At 40.1% G+C, this 20,923-nt stretch overlaps 1 protein-coding gene across 2 annotated transcripts in view; it reads right to left on the bottom strand.

The window, feature by feature from the left end:
* The window catches only part of RNF13 (ring finger protein 13), a 57,074-nt gene extending 47,989 nt beyond the window's left edge, over nt 1-9,085 (bottom strand). Inside the window, exon 1 of one of the 2 annotated variants that reach the window (XM_075201957.1) lies at nt 8,928-9,085. The gene's annotated coding sequence lies outside the window, so the exon portion shown is untranslated. The remainder of the gene's footprint in view (nt 1-8,927) is intronic. The other variant, XM_075201956.1, reaches the window with a different exon arrangement.
* Between the last annotated feature and the right edge of the window lie 11,838 nt (nt 9,086-20,923).

The following is a 20,923-nucleotide window of genomic DNA, read 5'->3' as shown; positions in this document are numbered from 1 at the left end:
CGGAAAGTATTCACAGAGCTTCACTTTTTCCACATTTTGTTATGTTACAGCCTTATTCCAAAATGGAATAAAATCATTTTTTCCCCTCAAAATTCTACACACAATACCCCATAATGACAACTTGGAGAACGTTTGAGAATTTTGCAAATTTATTAAAAATAAAAAACTAAGAAATCACATGTGCATAAAGTATTCACAGACTTTGCTCAATACTTTGTTCATGCACCTTTGTCAGCAATTACAGTCTCAAGTCTCTTTGAAAATGATGCCACAAGCTTGGTACACCTGTGAACACTTTTCAGATGCACTGTATATTACCATTTTTAACTCCTTCTCTAAAGTTATCAAAATATTTTAAATAAAGCAGTTTTATTTGGAAATGTATTTATTGCGTAACCATTTCCTTCCATCAGCGCAAAATATAATTTGCCATTACCGCCCACCATCAGCTATTTATATAGCGCCACTAATTCTGCAGAGCTCTACATACTAACCAAGCTACAGCACAGGGTCCCAGTATTCCGGCTTAGTGGTAATCTATATATACATACACATTATTAATGCACTGTGCAGTATATACTCAAACAACTAAATGACCTTAAACACATTTTTACTTTCACAGATACCCTAAGCATAAAGTGCCTATCATTCCCCAACTTACACTACTTTTGTCTAACATTGTTAATAACATACAACAAAAAAAAAAGAACCATAAAAAGGCAACTTCCTTAAATGTAGTTAGTTAAGGGTGAACACATTTTAGAAGTTGACCAACAATATTGTTTAACATTTGTCCTCAAGCCTCTATGCTTTTATTTTTTGTCAAGACTCATATTTCACAATTCTTACTGACACAGCATTTGTGTATTTGTTCATAATGGAAACTTCAGAAGCATGACAATTCCTCATGAGGTTTTACGGTCTTCCCAAAGTATTTTGTAAGACATCATGTCTACTGCCTTAAACCCACGTACTTAACACTAGCACAACACACATAAGCAGGTCTGACAATGTAATCCATTGTTCCCAATGTAAAAATGCCCACTTGCATTATTACTTGCGTTCCGATCAGTAGTATTGCAGTTTTCCAATCGCTTCGTGCTCTATTTGATGCAAGTAAGAGTAGTTAACAATTGTATGTCAAACACTGGTGCATTAATTTACATTTTTAATTGGAAATCAAATTCCAGAGAGTACCCAATCTAAGACCATCAGAGATGCAAGACAATTAATTATAAACTAACATTCACCATGCACACTGTAGTGACCAGATATTACAGCTAGTTCCACTTACAGCTGTGTGCAAAAAGGTACAATAGAGACTGTACTGGCTTATTTATAACATGGTAAAAAGATCAATGATATCCTGTACCCCATACAAACCTTCTATCAGTTTTACCACTGTTTATAAAGGAAGATTGTGTAAGCTAGTATCTGACTGGTTGCTATGGGAGACAGCATGTCTTCCAATTCTGCCATTTTACTAAATAGGCCCCTTGTGTTATAACAGCAGTAATAATACACACATACTAATATGTATAACATTTTTTTAAACACACACAGGTCAGCCAAAACATTAAAACCAACTGTCTAATATTGTGTAGGTCCCCGTTCGTGGCCCCAAAACAGTTCTGACCCATCAAGGCATGGGGCTAGATTTACTAAGCTGCGAGTTTGAAAAAGTGGGGATGTTGCCTATAGCAACCAATCAGATTGTAGCTGTCATTTTGTAGAAAGGTCTAAATAAATGAAAGCTAGAATCCGATTGGTTGCTATAGGCAACATGCCCACTTTTTCAAACCCGCAGCTTAGTAAATCTAGCCCATAGACTCCACAAGACCTTTTAAGGTGTTCTGAGGTATCTGGCACCAAGACATTTGCAGCAGATCTTTTAAGTCCGTTAAGCTGCGGGGTGGGGCCTCCATGGGTCGGTCTTGTTTTTCCCGCACATCCCACAGATGCTCGATCGAATTGAGATCTGGGGAATTTGGAGGCCAAGTCAACACCTTGAACTCTGTCATGTTCCTCAAACTATTCATGAACTATTTTGTCAGCGTGGCAGGACGCATTACGCTGCTGAAAGAGGCCACTGCCGTCAGGGAATACCGCTGACATGAAGGAGTGTTCTTGGTCTGTAACAATGCTTAGTTAGGTGGTACATGTCAAAGTAACATCCACATGAATGCCAGGACCAAACGTTTTCCAGCAGAACGTTACCCAGAGCATCACACTGCCTCTGCCGGCATGCCTTCTGCCCACAGTGCATCCTGGTGCCATTTCTTTCCCAGGTAAACGACACACGCACCCAGCCGTCCACATGATGTAACAGAAACCGTGATTTGTCAGATAAGGCCACTTTCTTCCTTTGCTACATGTTTCAGTTCTGGTGCCCACTGTAGGCATTTTCAGCAGTGGACAGGGGTCAGCATAGGCACTTTGACCGATCTGCAGCTACAAAGTCCCATATGCAGCCAGCTGCAGTGCACTGTGGGTTCTGACACTTTTCTATCATAGACAGCATTAACTTTTTCAGCCATTTGTGCTACAGTAGATCTTCTGTGGGATTGGACCAGACAGGCTATCCTCCTCTCTGCACATGCATCACTCTGCCTTGAGCACCCTTAACACTGTTGCCGGTTGTCCATCCTTGGAACATTTTGGTAGGTACTAACCACTGCATACTAGGCACTCCCCACAAGACCTGCTGTTTTGGATATTCGCTGACCCAGTCGACATCACAATTTGGTCCTTGTCAATTTGGTCCATTTTTCCTGCTTCCAACACATCAACTTCAAGAACTGACTGTTCACTTGCTGTCTAATATATCCCACCCCTTGGGTGCCATTGTAAGGAGATAATCAATGTTACTCACTTCCCTTGTCAGTGGGTTTAATGTGGCTGGTCGGTGTATGTTATAGTAACAGGATTTGTGATTACTCCAATTCTCAGGTTTTTGTAATGTCAGTTTGACTAACAATAACACTTTTCTTTTTATTCCTTCGTCCAAATGAATGCGATATTATTTTTGAAAAAGACTGGGTTTTCTTTTGGTCACATATTTATAGGCTTTTAAAAAAAAGAAAAAAAACGAAAAAAAAAAAAAAACACACACCTATTGATTTTACCCATAAAAATTATTAATGAACTATGCTACGGCATAAATATATCCCGAAATGCATTTATTGTTTCTTTACTTTGATTACAGGGCCCCAAAAATGTGCTTCACTTAAGAACTTAAAGTATGACAGTTATATGATCTAGAAACAAGAGAATGTATATTTTAGATTTCAAAGACTAATTCTTTTCTAACACCATAACTGCAAAGGTCCTAACTTAACAGGAACCCAGTAAGAAACCTATAATCTCTTCATTAATAAGCAAACACTTTAAGGTATGCATCTGAAAATATAGAGTATGGGCCCGATTCATCTTCATTCGTAAGTCCCGTTGTGTGCCGTATTTGGCATGAAATTGCTCTTGCGCATGCTCAGAAACTGACTTTATGCCAGTGAACGCAAGAGCATGCGATTCAAGTATGAACGCAAATGACTCTTCCTACGGCCTAGGATACAAAGGGCAGAAAGGGTGAGGGATGGGGTGTATGCACATACACAATGTACAATAAGGGCGTGCTGAGGTTGAGCGCACACACATTTACCCGATTCAAGCCCTGGGCATCTCTCAGGTATGTGTTTTTTTTAGCTGTAACCCTTGCACCAGCTACAAGTCAGGTGTAAAAATGCATTTTTATGTACAGTAGACATTAATAACATGCTGAAACCTGCATTCCATGTAAAAAAAATTAAATAATTTTTTTTAAAATGCATTTTTATTAATGATTATAGTATAGTAAGAGTTGTTCATGTATTGAATATTTTTTAACCCATGCATTCTGATGGGACTTTATTGCACATAAGCATTGTGCATATCATGCAGTGTGTTCTGTCTGCATACGGAAAATACCGTAGAGCCAGAGCGTACTCATACCTGTAGTCAAATGAAAACATTTTTTTTTTTTTTCGAGAGCCGCTTGTACTGAAACACGGGTGTACATGCGTGTAATTTACATCTGAATTTAGTCAAGAACGCAATCTGCGTTTCGTTGTTAATCAGACCCCATATGTCTAGAGGCATCACAGGGCTCAAAAACAATGGAGCAAATTCTGGATTTTAGTGGTCACTTTTTGTAAAAAAAAAAAAAAAAAAAAGTGAGAGCCAACAAAAGGATCACCCATCAAAAATTGCTTCATCTAGAAAAGAAGCCCCTCTCACACCCCAACAGTTTATTCATTCAGATGCTGTTATTTACAGGTGCCTCAAAGATAGACAAATCCTTCAGTTGCAGCCATGCATTTTCACACACACACACACAAGCAAATGGAAAAACATACCCCAACACGTGCACCTGCCTTCACTGTGTTTTACAGTGTATGGAGATACCATATTATAGCTGGAGGAACAAAAGTGCACACTTAGCACCATCTTAAATTCCTCGTACAAACAGGAATAAACAAAGAAGATAAAAGTTTCAAAAAGGTCAACGGAACAGCCCATGTTAATCAGCCAGGATATTATGAAATTTATATTACTTGATGTTTTGCGAGTATAATACATATTTTTTTCCAGCAACACTTCATCTCAAATGATTTTTATTCAAACTAACATTTGATATAGATTATATACTTTTTTAATAAAATATAAATAAGTGATATATTTAGGAGGAAGCTATTATTTTTGGAACAGTTACTTGAAACTGGTAAATAAAAATCAAGGATCAGTGGATACATAAGCATAAATGTATTATATTTTTTTGTAATGGTTTTGGCAATAGCCAAATCCCCCCCCCCCCCCCCCCCCCCCCCCCAAGTCTTTACAATTATCCTGCAAACATATATTTCTAAAATCCATTCAAGGACATGTATTCAGGAACTTTTACCAAAATTGCCAGCACAGATCTTTATCATAAAATACAGAATTTTACAACTGTGCTTCCCCACAATCTTTAGGTTTTTTTTCCATCAGATTCTATTTGTCCCTATTGCTGTGCAGGTCAGAGTATACTTTTTGTAAAGGTGGTAACCATGTTTTAGCAATAGGAGACATGATTTCCCAGAGTATTTTTACATTGGTGACCATAAAACCAGGGGGCTCCAGCTCAGAATGCCAGATGTTTTTCCCTCTTGATAAATACATACAGCATTAGTCTAGCCAGTGCCTCTCATCATTTGGTCATTTGAAATCTTTGTTTTGGGTTTGTAATACCCACAAATTAAAAACTCTTTGAGCTCTGGCCAGAATAAAGGCTTTGCGTAGCTGCATGTGAGATTCTAAGCTATGGAGAGGAGTATACAAATGTGTTTTCTGTAGGTAATCTGAGATACACAGCTGCATAAAAACCAGTGGCCGATTCATTAAGGATCTTAACTTAAGAAACTTCTTATTTTAGTCTCCTGGACAAAACCATGTTACAATGCAAGGGGTGCAAATTAATATTCTGTTTTGCACATAAGTTAAATACTGACTGGTTTATGGACAAACTTATTGATAAGAAAAAATAAATATAGTTAAAGTAATTACACTTTATGAAGGTAAACAGGTCTACTTACCAAAGAGTATTTGTGAGCACACTACTGCCCCATGTATGCTGAACATGTTCTGCCATGTTCCAAACATGACAAAAAAAAACACAAACTTGATACATAATAGAAAAGTCGCATCCAGAACTATAACATCTTAATTATGATTAAACATTTTACATTTGAAGAAAATTAAATGAATGATCCCATGCACATTATTATCTGACTACACTGTGTATGGAGGAAAGTGGAAAAAGTAGAGGAGGAAAGAGGGGAGCTTCCATATTAAGGGGTTACTTTTGGATCTCTGGGACTGCTTCATTCATTCACACCCCACTGCCAGCGCTCACGCTCTGTGGCCCTCCCCGCCGCACAGCACTGACAGCGCTCTGTGGCTCTCCACGCCGCACAGCACTGACAGCGCTCTGTGGCTCTCCTCGCCGCACAGCACTGACAGCGCTCTGTGGCTCTCCTCGCCGCACAGCACTGACAGCGCTCGGTGGCTCTCCTCGCCGCACAGCACTGACAGCGCTCGGTGGCTCTCCTCGCCGCACAGCACTGACAGCGCTCGGTGGCTCTCCTCGCCGCACAGCACTGACAGCGCTCGGTGGCTCTCCTCGCCGCACAGCACTGACAGCGCTCGGTGGCTCTCCTCGCCGCACAGCACTGACAGCGCTCGGTGGCTCTCCTCGCCGCACAGCACTGACAGCGCTCGGTGGCTCTCCTCGCCGCACAGCACTGACAGCGCTCGGTGGCTCTCCTCGCCGCACAGCACTGACAGCGCTCGGTGGCTCTCCTCGCCGCACAGCACTGACAGCGCTCGGTGGCTCTCCTCGCCGCACAGCACTGACAGCGCTCGGTGGCTCTCCTCGCCGCACAGCACTGACAGCGCTCGGTGGCTCTCCTCGCCGCACAGCACTGACAGCGCTCGGTGGCTCTCCTCGCCGCACAGCACTGACAGTATTTAGAAATACACTGCTGTCACTAGTACTCCTGTTTAAACAGTGAGAAAAATAACTTTATTTTACAGTTTGACAAGCAGTAGACAGAACCTCTCTTTAAGACAATGGTTCTGACATGAGAGAGGACTGGCTACAGAACTTTCATTTATTTATAAATACTACAAATTTTCTCTGATCTGTGACTGTCTGGGATAGTAATTCAATGACCAAGAAACATACCAATTGGTTTTGGCCTTATGGTACGTGATCATAGCTATCTAGTAACAGTGCAAATGTGTGGTTCTCTTATGGGAGCTTGTAACAGTCAATGCTTTGGAAGATTGTGACCATAAATCCTTCAATACAATTCCATTAGTAAAACTAAAACCTGCAAGGTCAATAACAACAGCAGTCTCTATACGGACAGTTTTAAGACTGCACTGCAATCTACATAAAATATTTTAATAATGTGCCCCTCCCCATAGCCCTGGGTCTGCTAAATGCAGCCATTTTTCCGGACAAGAGATCTTGTTGCTGTATACTAAAACCAGGGGTAGAAGAGTGCACTGCAGGGGGCCCGACAATACCTGTATTGAGCATGCGTGGTCTGGCACATGAAGAGACTGACTTGGCACTACTAGGCCCTCACCCCCAAAGCTACTTAACAGTGTAATCTCAGGCCAAGTCAGCAACATGGACAAACTTATTGATAAGAAAAATATAAATATAGTTAAAGTAATTACACTTTCTGAAGGTAAACAGGTCTACTAACCAAAGAGTATTTGTGAGCACACTACTGCCCCATGTATGCTGAACATGTTCTGCCATGTTCAAAACATGACAAAAAAAACCAAAACTTGATACATAATAGAAAAGTCGCATCCAGAACTATAACATCTTAATTATGATTAAACATTTTACATTTGAACAAAATTAAATGAATGATCCCACTGCACCATATTACCAGATACCACCATAAGGATCAGCTGCATGGTTCAAAATAAATATTTAACAGCAAAATCAAATTCTCTTTGCAATGTCAGCATATTGCATTGCTGACCCTTTTATTCTACCCAAATAAACTGAAATACATAACAAAAACAAAGCCAAACTTCAATTTTATGTTGTTTTAACTATCAACTGTTTCAAATGAGAACATAACTATACTAACTCTCAGCTAAAGTAAAATATTAATACATTTCCACTTCTTGTTAAGTCATAATATATTTCAGCCAGACTTGAAAAGCTCATAACCAATTTAAAAATATCAGCGACAATCAGATACGTACATGTTGTTACAAAGATTGGGAATTGAGAGAAAAAATAAAACTGCATTCTTCCATACACTGAAACCTTGTATTCTAGACCTTTATACAATTAGCTTCAAAATGAGTGTATACATGGAATTAACAGTAAAAAGTGGTAACTCAAATACCATTTCACCATTGTTTAATCATTAAGTGAATCTGCACATTACTTACCCATAGATATAAACACCTAGAGTAATATTTGAAACCAAAATCATAACACCAAACTATACACATTCCAAAACTACCAAGCAAATATCAGTTACATCTTAAAACCAAACAAATCAAACACAAAAAGACTATATAAAAAGTAAAATGCCAACAGAATTCAATTGTTTTTAAACTGTAAACAATCTACTAAAATATCCATTTATTGATTCACTTTCTCTTTTATTTATATTGCACCAATCATATAAGCACTGTACAGAGTACTACATATGTAGCCATTCACATCGGTCCCTGCCCCATAGGAGCTTACAATCTATATTCCCTAATACACAATTTAGCTTCCATTTTGTCAGAAGCAAATTAACATGCCAGTATGTTTTTGGACTGTGGGAGAAAACACAAGCAACACATACAAACGCCCTGATTAAAATCAAAACCATGATCTCAGCACCATAAGGTTGCAATGCTAACCACTCTGCCACCTGCTGTCCAATAACCATCTCTAAATACAAACAAATAAAAATAAGAAACTACACTTCTGTGATAAAGGCAATCGTTTTATAACGGTAAAAGTAGAAGTGCAAAAACACAGGCTGAAGAAAGGGGATACTGAATAGATAAACAACCAATTCAGTTGTCAAGTGACCAGATTGCAAGCTCTTGGACCAATAACTTCTTTTTTAGTGCCTCAACTCACGACTATGGTACCTGTTGCAATAAATGCCAATAAACCAACATACAAAACAAGTATTACATAAATGCATATCTAGCTGGGAGTAAGTGACAGGTAATGTGACCAGCAGAATGTACACAGAAGTGCAGCTGAGATGTACTGCGCCGTCACGTGACTGTCACACCTTCATTTGGGGGTCACAGTGGCATAGAGGCAGTCCAGGACACGGTAGGGAGAGGGACAATGTCTACATGCCGGTTACCTGCTTGCGTCAGGCCCGCAGCTCCCGTGACACCGCACACATACAGCTTCCTGGCAGCACCGCTACAGCCGCTCATTCCCCGCACACAGCGCCACTCGGCCTACAACAAGCGAAGATGCGGATGACCAGCGCACCAAGCCTGCTCATTGGCCGAGAGGCGATAGCTGAAAGCGCGGATTGACTGTCTGAGCCGTCACTCAACATACTATCTCTAAGCTGGAAGGGAGGTTTATTGGATGCCTGCTGTGCATGTGACCGGGTAACATCTAGCGCTGGAGGGGAGGGGATGAGCAGCGCACACACAGTGTACAGTGTACACACGTAACTACTGTACAGTGCAGCTCTACAGCATAGTGGGTGAGAGTATTGTGTTTCTGTCTGGAAATTAGAAGATGGATCTTCAGCTTTACTAGTTAACTAGGTGAATTATAAACCTACAGAGTACATACACTGACTGCGTTGGCCTCAGGCATAGTAGTTTCATGCTTCACACTGTCAGACCGTACTTTGTTCAAAATATTTCTATGGTTTTTTTTGTTTTGGTTTTTTTCCAAAAATGATATCAGGCTCATAGTCACATGCTTATATACCCTGGAAGTCAGAGCCGTAACTTAGAATTCTAGCGCCTAGGGCAAGAAAGACAAATGACGCCCCCATAGCCCTCAATTTTAACCAAATGAACCTAAAATATTCCTAAACTGCGCCCCCTTCAGCGTTGCGTCCTGGGCGGTCGCCTCTTTGGCACAACCCTAGTTACGGTGCTGCTGGAAGTTCTAGATGTGGTTTTAGGAACATATGTTTAAAAAAAAAGGATCAGTGCAAACCTTGGTAACAGCCACTTGGGGTTGATATTTTTGTTTGTAGATCTTTGCAAAATGATCTTTCACTGAACACCGTTTTACATGCAATTTATATCTGTACATTTGAATGTTGATGTTTGATGTTAACCTGTATGTTTTTGACGAGGCTAAAGTAAGCTTCTTATTCATGCTCCAGCTTCTTATTCAGAAAACTTTATTTTTAAAGGACTAACTCAAGGTGGATAACTGATTTCACATTAGATTAACACCAAATCGTAAAAGTATTTAGCCTGGCCCAACATTGATTAGGGCATGAAATCAGGGGGCAAAGTTGGCACACTCACCATATTTTTAATCATTTTGAATAAGTAACTAGTTTTGCAAGGGTTAAATGCTGTTGGGCCACACATTTGATAGTAGGAATCTACAAAGTGTGGGCAGTTACATACAAACGCTTCTCTTTTGCCTGGCCCAACAATGTTTTGGGTATGAAATCAGGTGGTAAAGTGGGTACAGATAGCATTTTGATCATTTTGAATAAGTAGCTGTAGTTTTGCAAGGGTTAATGTTTTTATTGAAAATTACAACACAAATAAAACCATTGAAAAACAAAGAAAACACTGATCCAAATGGCGTTCCTTAGAATGTGCTGCCTAGTACATACAAAAAAGAAGATCCACTCTCTTCTAATACAATCTACTAAAAAAGGAATAAACATGTCCATACATCTAGCGCTCACTCTTGTAACACATCACAATGGATGACACTTCACCAGTTCTAGGAATTTAAGACAAATCTTCTTATCTGATGAAATCTTACACTAGAACTCAAAATGAAACACATAATAGTGTAATATGTTATACATGTTTCTTTGATAGTTCCCAACATGCCATGGATTACTGAGAAAAGCTATTGACACTGTTCAATTAGCAGAAAACACCAAATCAATCTTGTTTACTTCAAAAACATCTTGTCCCTGCAGGACTTTTGCTTACAATGTTTCCGATGTAAATGAGCCTTCAGTGAAAACAGACTTTCTCTCGTCCTTTTTTCGTTCCAAAAAGCACAGTTCCCTCCACAGTGAATACAAAATGGGGAAAGGAAATCTAGTGCATTATCTTTTAATCATACACATTGCATGAAAGCTTTGATAATTATAATCCTATATTATTATCTTTTCTTAAGATCTCCCAATGCCTTGTGAAGACTTTTTCTATAACCTTAAAGTCCCTACTGAACTGGGAAATGAATGCCCAATCAAATCTTTTTGATCTCACAGTCCTTTGTTGATCTTTCGGAATCAAGAGACAGTGCATCCGGGAAGTATTCACAGCGCTTCACTTTTTCCACATTTTGTTATGTAACAGCCTTATTCCAAAATGGAATAAATTCCCTTTTCCCCCTCAAAATTCTACACACAATACCCCATAATGACTTTGTGAAAAAAGTTTTTTTGAGATTTTTGCAAATTTATTAAAAAACAACAACAAAGAAATCACATGTACATAAGTATTAACAGCCTTTGCTCAATACTTTTTTGGTGCATCTTTGGCAGCAATTACAACCTCAAGTCTTTTTGAATATGATGCCACAAGCTTGGCACACCTATCTTTGGGCAGTTTTGCCCATTCCTCTTTGCAGCACCTCTCAAGCTCCATCAGGTTGGATGGGAAGCGTTGGTGCACAGCCATTTTCAGATCTCACCAGAGATGTTTAATCAGATTCAAGTCTGGGCTCTGGCTGGGCCACTCAAAGACATTCACAGAGTTGTCCTGAAACCATTACTTTGATATCTTGGCTGTGTGCTTAGGGTCGTTGTCCTGCTGAAAAATGAACTGTCGCCCCAGTCTGAGGTCAAGAGTGCTCTGAAGCAGGTTTTCATCCAGGATGTCTCTGTACATTGCTGCATTCATCATTCCCTCTATCCTGACTAGTCTCCCAGTTCCTGCCGCTGAAAAACATCCCCACAGCATGATGCTGCCACCACCATGCTTCCCTGTAGGAATGGTATTGGCCTTGTGATGAGCGGTGCCTGGTTTCCTCCAAAACATGACGCCTGGCATTCACGCCAAAGGGTTCAATCTTTGTTTCGTGAGACCAAAGTATTTTGTTTCTTATGGTCTGAGAGTCCTTCAGGTGCTTTTGGCAAACTTCAGGCAGCCTATCATGTGCTATTACTAAGGAGTGGCTTCCGTCTGGCCACTCTACTATGCAGGCCTGATTGGTGGATTGCTGCAGAGATGGCTGTCCTTCTGAAAGGTTCTCCTCTCTCGACAGAGGAATGCTGTAGCTCTGACAAAGTGACCATCGGTCACCTCCCTGACTAGGGCCCTTCTCCCCGATCGCTCAGTTTAGATGGCCGGCCAGCTCTAGGAAGAGTCCTGGTGGTTCCGAGTTTCTTCCATTTACGGATGATGGAGTCTACTGTGCTCATTGGGACCTTCAAAGAAGCAGATATTTTTCTGTACCCTTTCCCAGGTTTGTACCTCGAGACAATCCTGTCTCGGAGGTCTACAGACAATTCCTTTGACTTCATGCTTGGCTTGTGCTCTGACATGCACTGTCAAGTGTGGGACCTTATATAGACAGGTGTGTGCATTTGTAAGTCATGTCCAATCAACTGAATTTACCACAGGACTCCAAATAAGCTGTAGGAACATTGCAAGGATGATCAGTGGAAACAGGATGCACCGGAGCTCAATTTTGAGCTTCATGGCAAAGGCTGTGAATACTTATGTACATGTGATTTTATAGTTTTTTATTTTTAATAAATTTGCAAAAATTTTAAAAAACTTTGTCATTATGGGGTATTGTGTGTAGAATTTTGAGGGAAGAAAGGAATTTATTCCATTTTGGAATAAGGCTGTAATATAACAAAATGTGGAAAAAGTGAATCTCTCTGAATACTTTCCGGATGCAGTGTAAATTGCTGACAACAAAATGACACTCCTTTTTAATATTGTATAAATGTTTTCACTTTTTGGTTACACTGATAGGATTTAAAAACATTAGTACAAATAATTATGTTTGTATTTTACCATAGTTGTCAGTTTGTGCATTCTTGGGAGTGTCTAAAGATAATGGGTGTGATATTTACATTTGATCTTGTTTACAAGAAACTTTGCCATGTGAATATGTTTTGACATACTGTTGCATGTGCTAGAAATCCTGCTTAACCACACAATAAATTTGCAAAAATCTCAAAAAACTTTGTCATTATGGGGTATTGTGTGTAGAATTTTGAGGGAAGAAAGGAATTTATTCCATTTTGGAATAAGGCTGTAATATAACAAAATGTGGAAAAAGTGAAGCGCTGTGAATACTTTCCGGATGCACTGTATGTCTGTTTTTTTCGTCTTTTTCATACATCGGAGAAACTCTGGACAACAACCCATGTCGAAATGGGCATCAGAACGAGATTTTGTGACATAGAATTAACAACATAAGGAGGATGTGGAGACCGATTTAATTTTGCGAGGCTCCATATACTCACACTGTTTTGTTTGTAATATGTATATATTATATTGTGTCAATATGTCGAATATAATCAACATATGTAAGTGTGTTCTGTATGGTAAATGTATAGACTTTGATAAATAATATTGAAACATTCAGTTTAAGCCAAAACATGACATTTAAATTTATGTAACTTTTTTGGCATTGTTGGAATTTACAAAAAGCGGAAGTATGATATTAAGTCCAAGCCTCGTTTTCATTCGGGAAATGAATATATGACGTATAGAGGCTATTGAATCCAAGCCTCATTTTCATTGGGGAAGTGAATATAACATACGCGGAAGTTTTTAATCATATTAGCCTTGAAAAAGACTTGCGGCTTAGAGTCGAAACGCTTTGGAAGCTGGGACCCGTCCTGATTACCGGAGAATTCAAATTGGACATATGTAATGCCTTTGATTCGAAGCAGTCTGGTGCGAGTCCAATTTTTATGTATTGTTTGATGTTTTATGTTTTGTTTTTAATTGTCAAAGCTTTCATGCAATGTGTATGATTAAAAGATAATGCACCAGATTTCCTTTCCCCATTTTGTATTCACTGTGGAGGGAACTGTGCTTTTTGGACTGAAAAAAGGAAGAGAGAAAGTCTGTTTTTACGAAAGGCTCATTTACATCGGAAACATTGTAAGCAAAAGTCCTGCAGGGACCAGATGTTTTTGAAGAACACAAGATTGATTTGGTGTTTTCTGCTAAGAATTGCACAGTGTCAATAGACGCTTTTCTCAGTAATCCGTGGCATTTTGGGAACTATCATAGAAACATGTATAACATATTACACTATTATGTGTTTCATTTTGAGTTCTAGTGTAAGATTTCATCAGATAAGAAGATTTGTCTGAAATTGCTAGAACTGGTGAAGTGTCATCCATTGTGATGTGTTACAAGAGTTAGCGCTAGATGTATGTACAAGCTTATTCCTTTTTTACAAATAAAACCATTATCACTTTGTCCAAAAATAAAATTGACTATAGACATCAAAGGGTAAAACGGACCAATAGGAACAAAACTTCACTTTATCATAACACCCAATTCTACAACAACCCCTCTACAAAAACGCTACCATGTCACTTCACAAAAAATATAGCTATATACATGAAAGAAACATCCCCTAACACAATACACTGCATTACAATAACCCTGCCACCAAGTGAGATCTCTAAACTTTGGAGGAATTTGCTTGGAATTCACCAAAGCACATATTGAGCACATATCACCTGCGTAATCCTTTGGTAACAGGGGCACATCAAAATGAGTACGCAAAATCCTCCTCTCCAACACCCTCCTAGAGGAGTTTTTTGCGTCACCCACCTCGATCTGCCATTTCCTTGTAACCCTCAAACCTTGAACCACATAGGCCGGGAGGTTTCCATGTTCAACTCTTAAGATTTTTTATGGGACTCCATCCAACCATGGTTGAGAAAGGGGTGCACCCAGACTCGAAAGCCATCTACCCACCGAGAGGAGAGACTCCAAAAAGAGAATCCAGAGATGAAACTTCAAGAAGCAGTACTAAAGAACAGCACTAGATTTAGCATTCCCAGACCATCTTCATCCTTCGGTTTGTATGTCACACTCCTCTTGATGAAGTTCAACTTGTTCCCCCATAACAACTGAAAGAACAAGAAACTGACCTTGACCCTTAATGATCCTGACATATGTCAGTCATGAATACCTGCAGGCAATTCTTGAGATGTATGGTTTGCCAACGAGTGTGGTTGATTGGTTATGTACCATTTACAGGCGACCGAGAGCTTCCTTCTTGTAAATGGTTGGATGGGCCCTACTTTTGAGGTGTCATATGGAGTCAGGCAAGGTTGTCCCTTGAGCCCCCTCCTCTATGTATTTGCGCAGATTTATCAGAAGGATTGAAAATGGTACTGTAAGGAGAGTGCAGCTGGCTGTGGATGTTCCATTGAAAGTAGTGCCTATGCTGATGATGTCATGGGCGTCTTGTCAGACATGGCCATTGAAAATCTGATCTGTGAATATTCACAGGCTGTGAGGCTTCGGGCTCAGAGAAAAGCCAGAAAAAGAGTGAAGTTCTCTGGTTAGGGGAAAAAGGACGGCAGTTTGTCCTTACGGGTGCGCTCCCCCAGGCCAGTCGAGAGCTTAAAAGCTTAGGCATTCCATTTGTTTCCGGTGATTAAGCCCAGACGCTGCCTCTAAAGTGGAGAAGTGGAAGCTGCCCTACAGAGAATGGATTGAATATCAAAACTTACTTGATCCTAGTATTTTTGTACGTCAGTTACTTACGTCTGTTGCCAGAATAAGTAAGGGTCATGGTCAATTCTTTGTCTTTCAGTTGTTATGGTGGGACAAGATTAACTTCATTAAGAGGATTGTGACATACAAACCGAATGTGAAGGTGGTATGGGAATGGTAAACCCAGTGCTGTTCTGTAGTACTGCCTTCTTTAAGCTTCATCTCGAGAGTCTCTTTTTGGAGTCTCCCTCTTAGTGAGTAGTAGCTGACTTTCGATTCTGGGTGCACCCCTTTCTCAATGCATGCTTGGATGGGGGTCCCGTAAAAATGTTAGAGTTAAGCATGGATACCTCCCAGCCTATGTGGTTCAGGGTTTGAAGGCGACAAGGAAATGGCAGATCGATATGGGTGAGGCAAAAATCTTCTCTAGGAGGGTGTTGGAGTGGAGGATTTTTGGTACTCACTTTGATGTGTCTCTGTTACTAAAGGATTGCCCAGGTGATATGTGCTCGAAGCGTCTATCTTTGGTGAATTCCATGAGGATTCATCTTAAGTTTAGAGATCTCATTTGATGGTGGGGTTGTTGTAATGCAGAGTATTGTGTTAGGGAATCTACTCCAGATCCTGTCTGCAAGGGGTTAACTTCTCATCATTGGACTTGGATCCTAATCACCTGTGTCTGGCCTTTATAAGACTGCCTGTTCCAGCAAACTGGGCCAGTTCATCATTTGTCTCTGTTGCTGATCTCATTGAGAAACTCCTTTGATCTGATCCTGTTGTTCCCTAGTATCTGACTTCTGCTTGTTCCATTGTCCTGCGCCATTTCTTGTGACCCAGACCCCTGCTTCATTTGATCTTGCTCCTGTCTAACCCCTGGCCTTGTTGTGGGTCTCCCGGTTTCTAATCTGGCTTGCCTGTGTTATGATTCCAAGTGCATTCACGAAGAGCAACGGAAGTATAAAGCAAAGTGTCTTTATTCAGGTAAATACATAAACATAGATAACTCAGATCCACGGATAAGAACAGGTTCCAAAAGAGACTGTATAGTAAAATGGCAGGAACAGGTATTATAAGTTTACCCCAGTCCAGTAGGCACAAGGCTGTCCAGGGAAGCAGACAGAGTCCAGGAATCAAGCAAAGATCATATAAACAAAATCCAAATAGCCAGGCAGAGATCAAGGTCACAAGCGAATAAGCAAGGTCCAGAAGTCGAGCCAAAGGTCAAGGCAACAGGCAAACGAGCAGGGTCCAGGAATCAAGCCGATGGTCACAACCGAAGATCAAGCAATGTAGCAAACACAGGAACAGGGCAGCAGTAGCCAGGAATAAGCGGATGAACTGCACAGAGCACAGCTTGAGACAGGTATTTGAAGCAGTGCGACAGGTGCAGTTTTAATTAGGCATCAGACAAAGAGATTAACTCATTCAGGCATGTTGCAGAGTTCAGGAGCAGAACAGCAGGACCTCTGGTGGATATAGGTACTGCTGACAGATACAAAACATAGGCAGTCATAACAGCCTGCCTTTCCCCCTGTTTGATTTTCTCTGCTAACCCTGGTTTCCTCTGCTTGCAGTCATCCTATTTACCTGGTCTTCAGTTCTTCTGATAAACCTGGTTATCCTGCTATCCTGTGCCTGCAGTTGTCTTTTTATGCTTGGTATCCAGCATCTCCAGCTTCCAAGCTAAACCTGGTTATACTGCTGTCCTGTGCCTGCACTCCACCCATTTTAAATGCTACTCCTTTGGACTTTAGTTTGCTGTTTTACTATTGCCTGCAGGTTGCGGGCCTTTGCACTGCTGTCAGGTTAGCTCACGAATAGATGAGTGAGATCATGTCTCAATGGGTATTAGCTAGATTTCCCTAGAGGCACGGAGTCTAATAAGGCGGAAGGTATTCACCAGAGACTACCGCAAGGGAATTTGGGCTTCAGCGACTTCCACTTTGCAGGTCGCAGCCCTCTAGGGAAGTTCCCAGTGAGACAGATGGAGAATGACTTAATAACAGAAGAAATCCAATTCGGACATCAAATGGTGATAATAACGATTACCACTTTATTGTAAAATATAATACAAAGTTCATTGAAGGTTGAGTAGACTGCAAATAATAATAACAATAATATACAGAGAATAGGAACCAATAATGAAATTTAATAATGCAGACTGAAGGCCAATAGCAAATCACCACTATATCACTGAGGAGTGGAACATAATACAAAGTTCAATGAAGTACTGGAGATGAGCAACTCAATGAAATCCAAATGCAGCAGCGATGAATCACAGCTCACTATAAAGATGTAAACGAGCCAGCATAAACAACGATGTTGATAGAGTAGATAGCAAGCGTTGTTCCCACAGGTAAGTAAAACAAATATACTGAGGTCAGCAGAATCTGATATATATATATATATATATATATATATATATATATATATATATATAGCAGTATACATATTGTGACATAAGCACTTATTAAGTTAGTAAAGGCAGATATATCTCACAGGTTTCTGTCATTGTACATTTTAAAACACCAGGGAGATTGTTGTGTTTGGGAAAAACTGTCTACAGCTGTAGAAAAAGCTGGTAAGGGTCCCGGGGGTTATGAATGGAGAAAGAGGGTGGGCTCCATTTATAAGGTCCATTTTGGGTTTCCCAACATACCAGATTTGATGGTAATCAGGAGTAGCACCTGTTGAGGTGTTGTTAAAAAGCTGCTAGGCAGTTCCTCAGTCTTACAATCTGAGGGAGCAGGTGGATGCCTGCTGAGAAATACTGCAATTTTTGACCAGTAAGTGTTGTTTTGTATGTGTGCATATGTGTGTGGGACACTAGATCCTTAACTTCAGAGAGGGTGGTCCTGTGTATTAGTTAGAAGCCAGACACAAGCTAGGTCTTTTGTTTATGTTTTGTTTAATTTTATTGCTGGTGAATAAAACTAGCTGCGGCTACTTAAACCAAAGCACTGGACTGGTGTGAGATCCTTGGTTGACGTGTATGAAGTGCAGCTGTCTATAGAAGACTGTGACTCCAATCCGATCTTACAACAATATATAGATGAAAAAAACAAAAACACTTGGTAAAAATCTGAAACTCCATTAAGGCTTAGAAGGTACAAAAATCATTTGACTTTGTGCTCACAGCACAGCTGAGAGAAAAGTGATATGCCTCCAATATGAAGCTATATATAGCAAAACAATATGCAGTATTCATGTCTCTCAATAGATGTGTTATCAGCACCGATGTCCTAAATGGTTCAATAGCCTTAATGAATGCAACAGTTCCCTATATTCTCATTCGTGGTCACTCACAGCTGATAAACAAGTGTGGTGACTCCGATCTGAGGCTATATACAGCAAGACAATATACAATGTTCAAATCTGTGAATGGGTGTATTTTCAGCACCCTGATATAATCAGTAGTACAGTAGATTTAGTAACCAAGTAGTTAACTCAGGGGCAAATGCAGGACTTGTAGATGGGGGTTTCCACACCACACCGCCAGTGGGCATGACCAGCAAATATAATTTTAGACAGTGCTTGGCTGCATTCCAACTCTTCCTATCCCCATAATATACACGGGCAATGCTCTCCCTTTTCAAGCAGAGCTGTGTGAAGTGGGAGCAGAGTCCAGCCACCTCAATTATACAGTGCCCCAGGCTTGGAGGGGAGTTTCCAGGCACTAAGAACCCCCCCCCCCTTAGTTTGCCTATGTAACTGTATTCTCATTAATTATCGTAATGCATTCACACCAATGGATTAAGTAGTACAATGGTCGTTCTAACGCACGGCACTCACATTTTTTCTTGCTAAACATAAGAGTAAGTTATGAAGTATATAGTTTTTGTAGTACATAATACATTGAATGACAATTAAAATGTCAGTAGCTGTGTTTGAAACGGTTTCCTAGCTATGGAGATAAGCATGCTTTTACTATGATTAATGTACAAATAGCTGATTATCCTGTATGTCTGTAAACACTGTATTGAAACATTTGAGTCATAGACTTTTTATCAGCAGAAATTTTAGAGACTATTATACTGCTGATTTGAAAGCAAACATACACTATTTTTTCTGGGTAAATAAATCAACAAATAAATAAATAGAGGTACACAGTAAATGAAAAAGAGATTTAAAGCCAGGACATGGAAAATGTTATCCAGGTATACTAATGAGGAGACAAAAGTTATTTGTCCATTATAGAGAACTGTAAATATTACCAACAGTATTAAAATATATTTATTGAGGTAACATTGTGAACCAATTAAAATCTGAACTTTTTTTTTCCAAGGTTAGTTTAATCCAAGTTCTGCAGAAGTGTCAGGGTAGTTGTAAGGGACAATAAGGCTGACGTCACTCCCTTTCTTTTATGCACTTGGATCTGGTTTTACAGTTAAGCAAGATGGCAGCGACTGAGAGGCTAGAAACTGAAGATATCTAAACATTTGTAGATGGTTTTTAAATGTGGGTACTTTCCTTTACAGTATAGTCTTTCACCAAAATATTCCCATTCTGAAGAACTCAACAAATATGACATACAGCACGTGTTTGCGTGGGTTTCCTCCGGGTGCTCCGGTTTCCTCCCACACTCCAAAAACATACTAGTAGGTTAATTGGCTGCTATCAAAATTTACCCTAGTCTCTCTCTGTCTGTGTGTGTGTTAGGGAATTTAGACTGTAAGCTCCAATGGGGCAGGGACTGATGTGAGTGAGTTCTCTGTACAGCGCTGCGGAATTAGTGGCGCTATATAAATAAATGGTGATGATGATGATGATATTGCACACATTATATACGCATCCTGCTCAGATAAGGGTACAAATCATATTGGTCTGCAAATGAGGAGCCAATGTAAGTGCTTATGTAATGCTACAAGTGGCACATTTGTTTTTTATATTTAATCAGTTAATCTGTTATAGAGAGGAGACCCCAGGCACACATCTGCCTTCCCCTGCGCTTGCAGATGGTAGGGGCCTCCCATAGCCAAGACAGGAGGATGTGTTATGCTTTGGTCATCACACTATCTACTTATAGGACAGATATACAACCCATATTGGTGAGAGGAAACAATGTCTGGAACGGTTCTCTTTTAAAATTTCCAAAATTTACATAATGGTAGATTTTTATGGCACTGGTTTATTACAAATGATTTTATCAGGTAGTTTATTGTATATAATGTATTTAAAATGTATATTTTAATGTATTATAATATAATCATACTTGCCTACTCTCCCGGAATTCCCTAGAGGCTCCCGAATTTCGGGGAGTCCTCCCGGACTCCCGGAAGAGTAGGCAAACCTCCCGGATTTGCCGAAATTCATGGCATTGAATAGCGGGGGCGGGGCTATTCAATGCTGTGAATTTCAGCATTTTATAGTGGGGGCGGGGCTATGGTGACGCAACGACACCACGCCCCCCTCCTACCCCTTTTCACATGTCGTTTTGAAGTTTTGAAAGTTGGCATGTATGAATATAATAATATTTTTC

This window comes from Mixophyes fleayi, chromosome 3 (genome assembly GCF_038048845.1).
Source record: "Mixophyes fleayi isolate aMixFle1 chromosome 3, aMixFle1.hap1, whole genome shotgun sequence".
In the NCBI taxonomy this organism is placed as follows: Eukaryota; Metazoa; Chordata; class Amphibia; order Anura; family Limnodynastidae; genus Mixophyes; species Mixophyes fleayi.
Note: the sequence above shows the minus strand (reverse complement) of the source record. Positions and strands in the feature narration are given on the sequence as shown.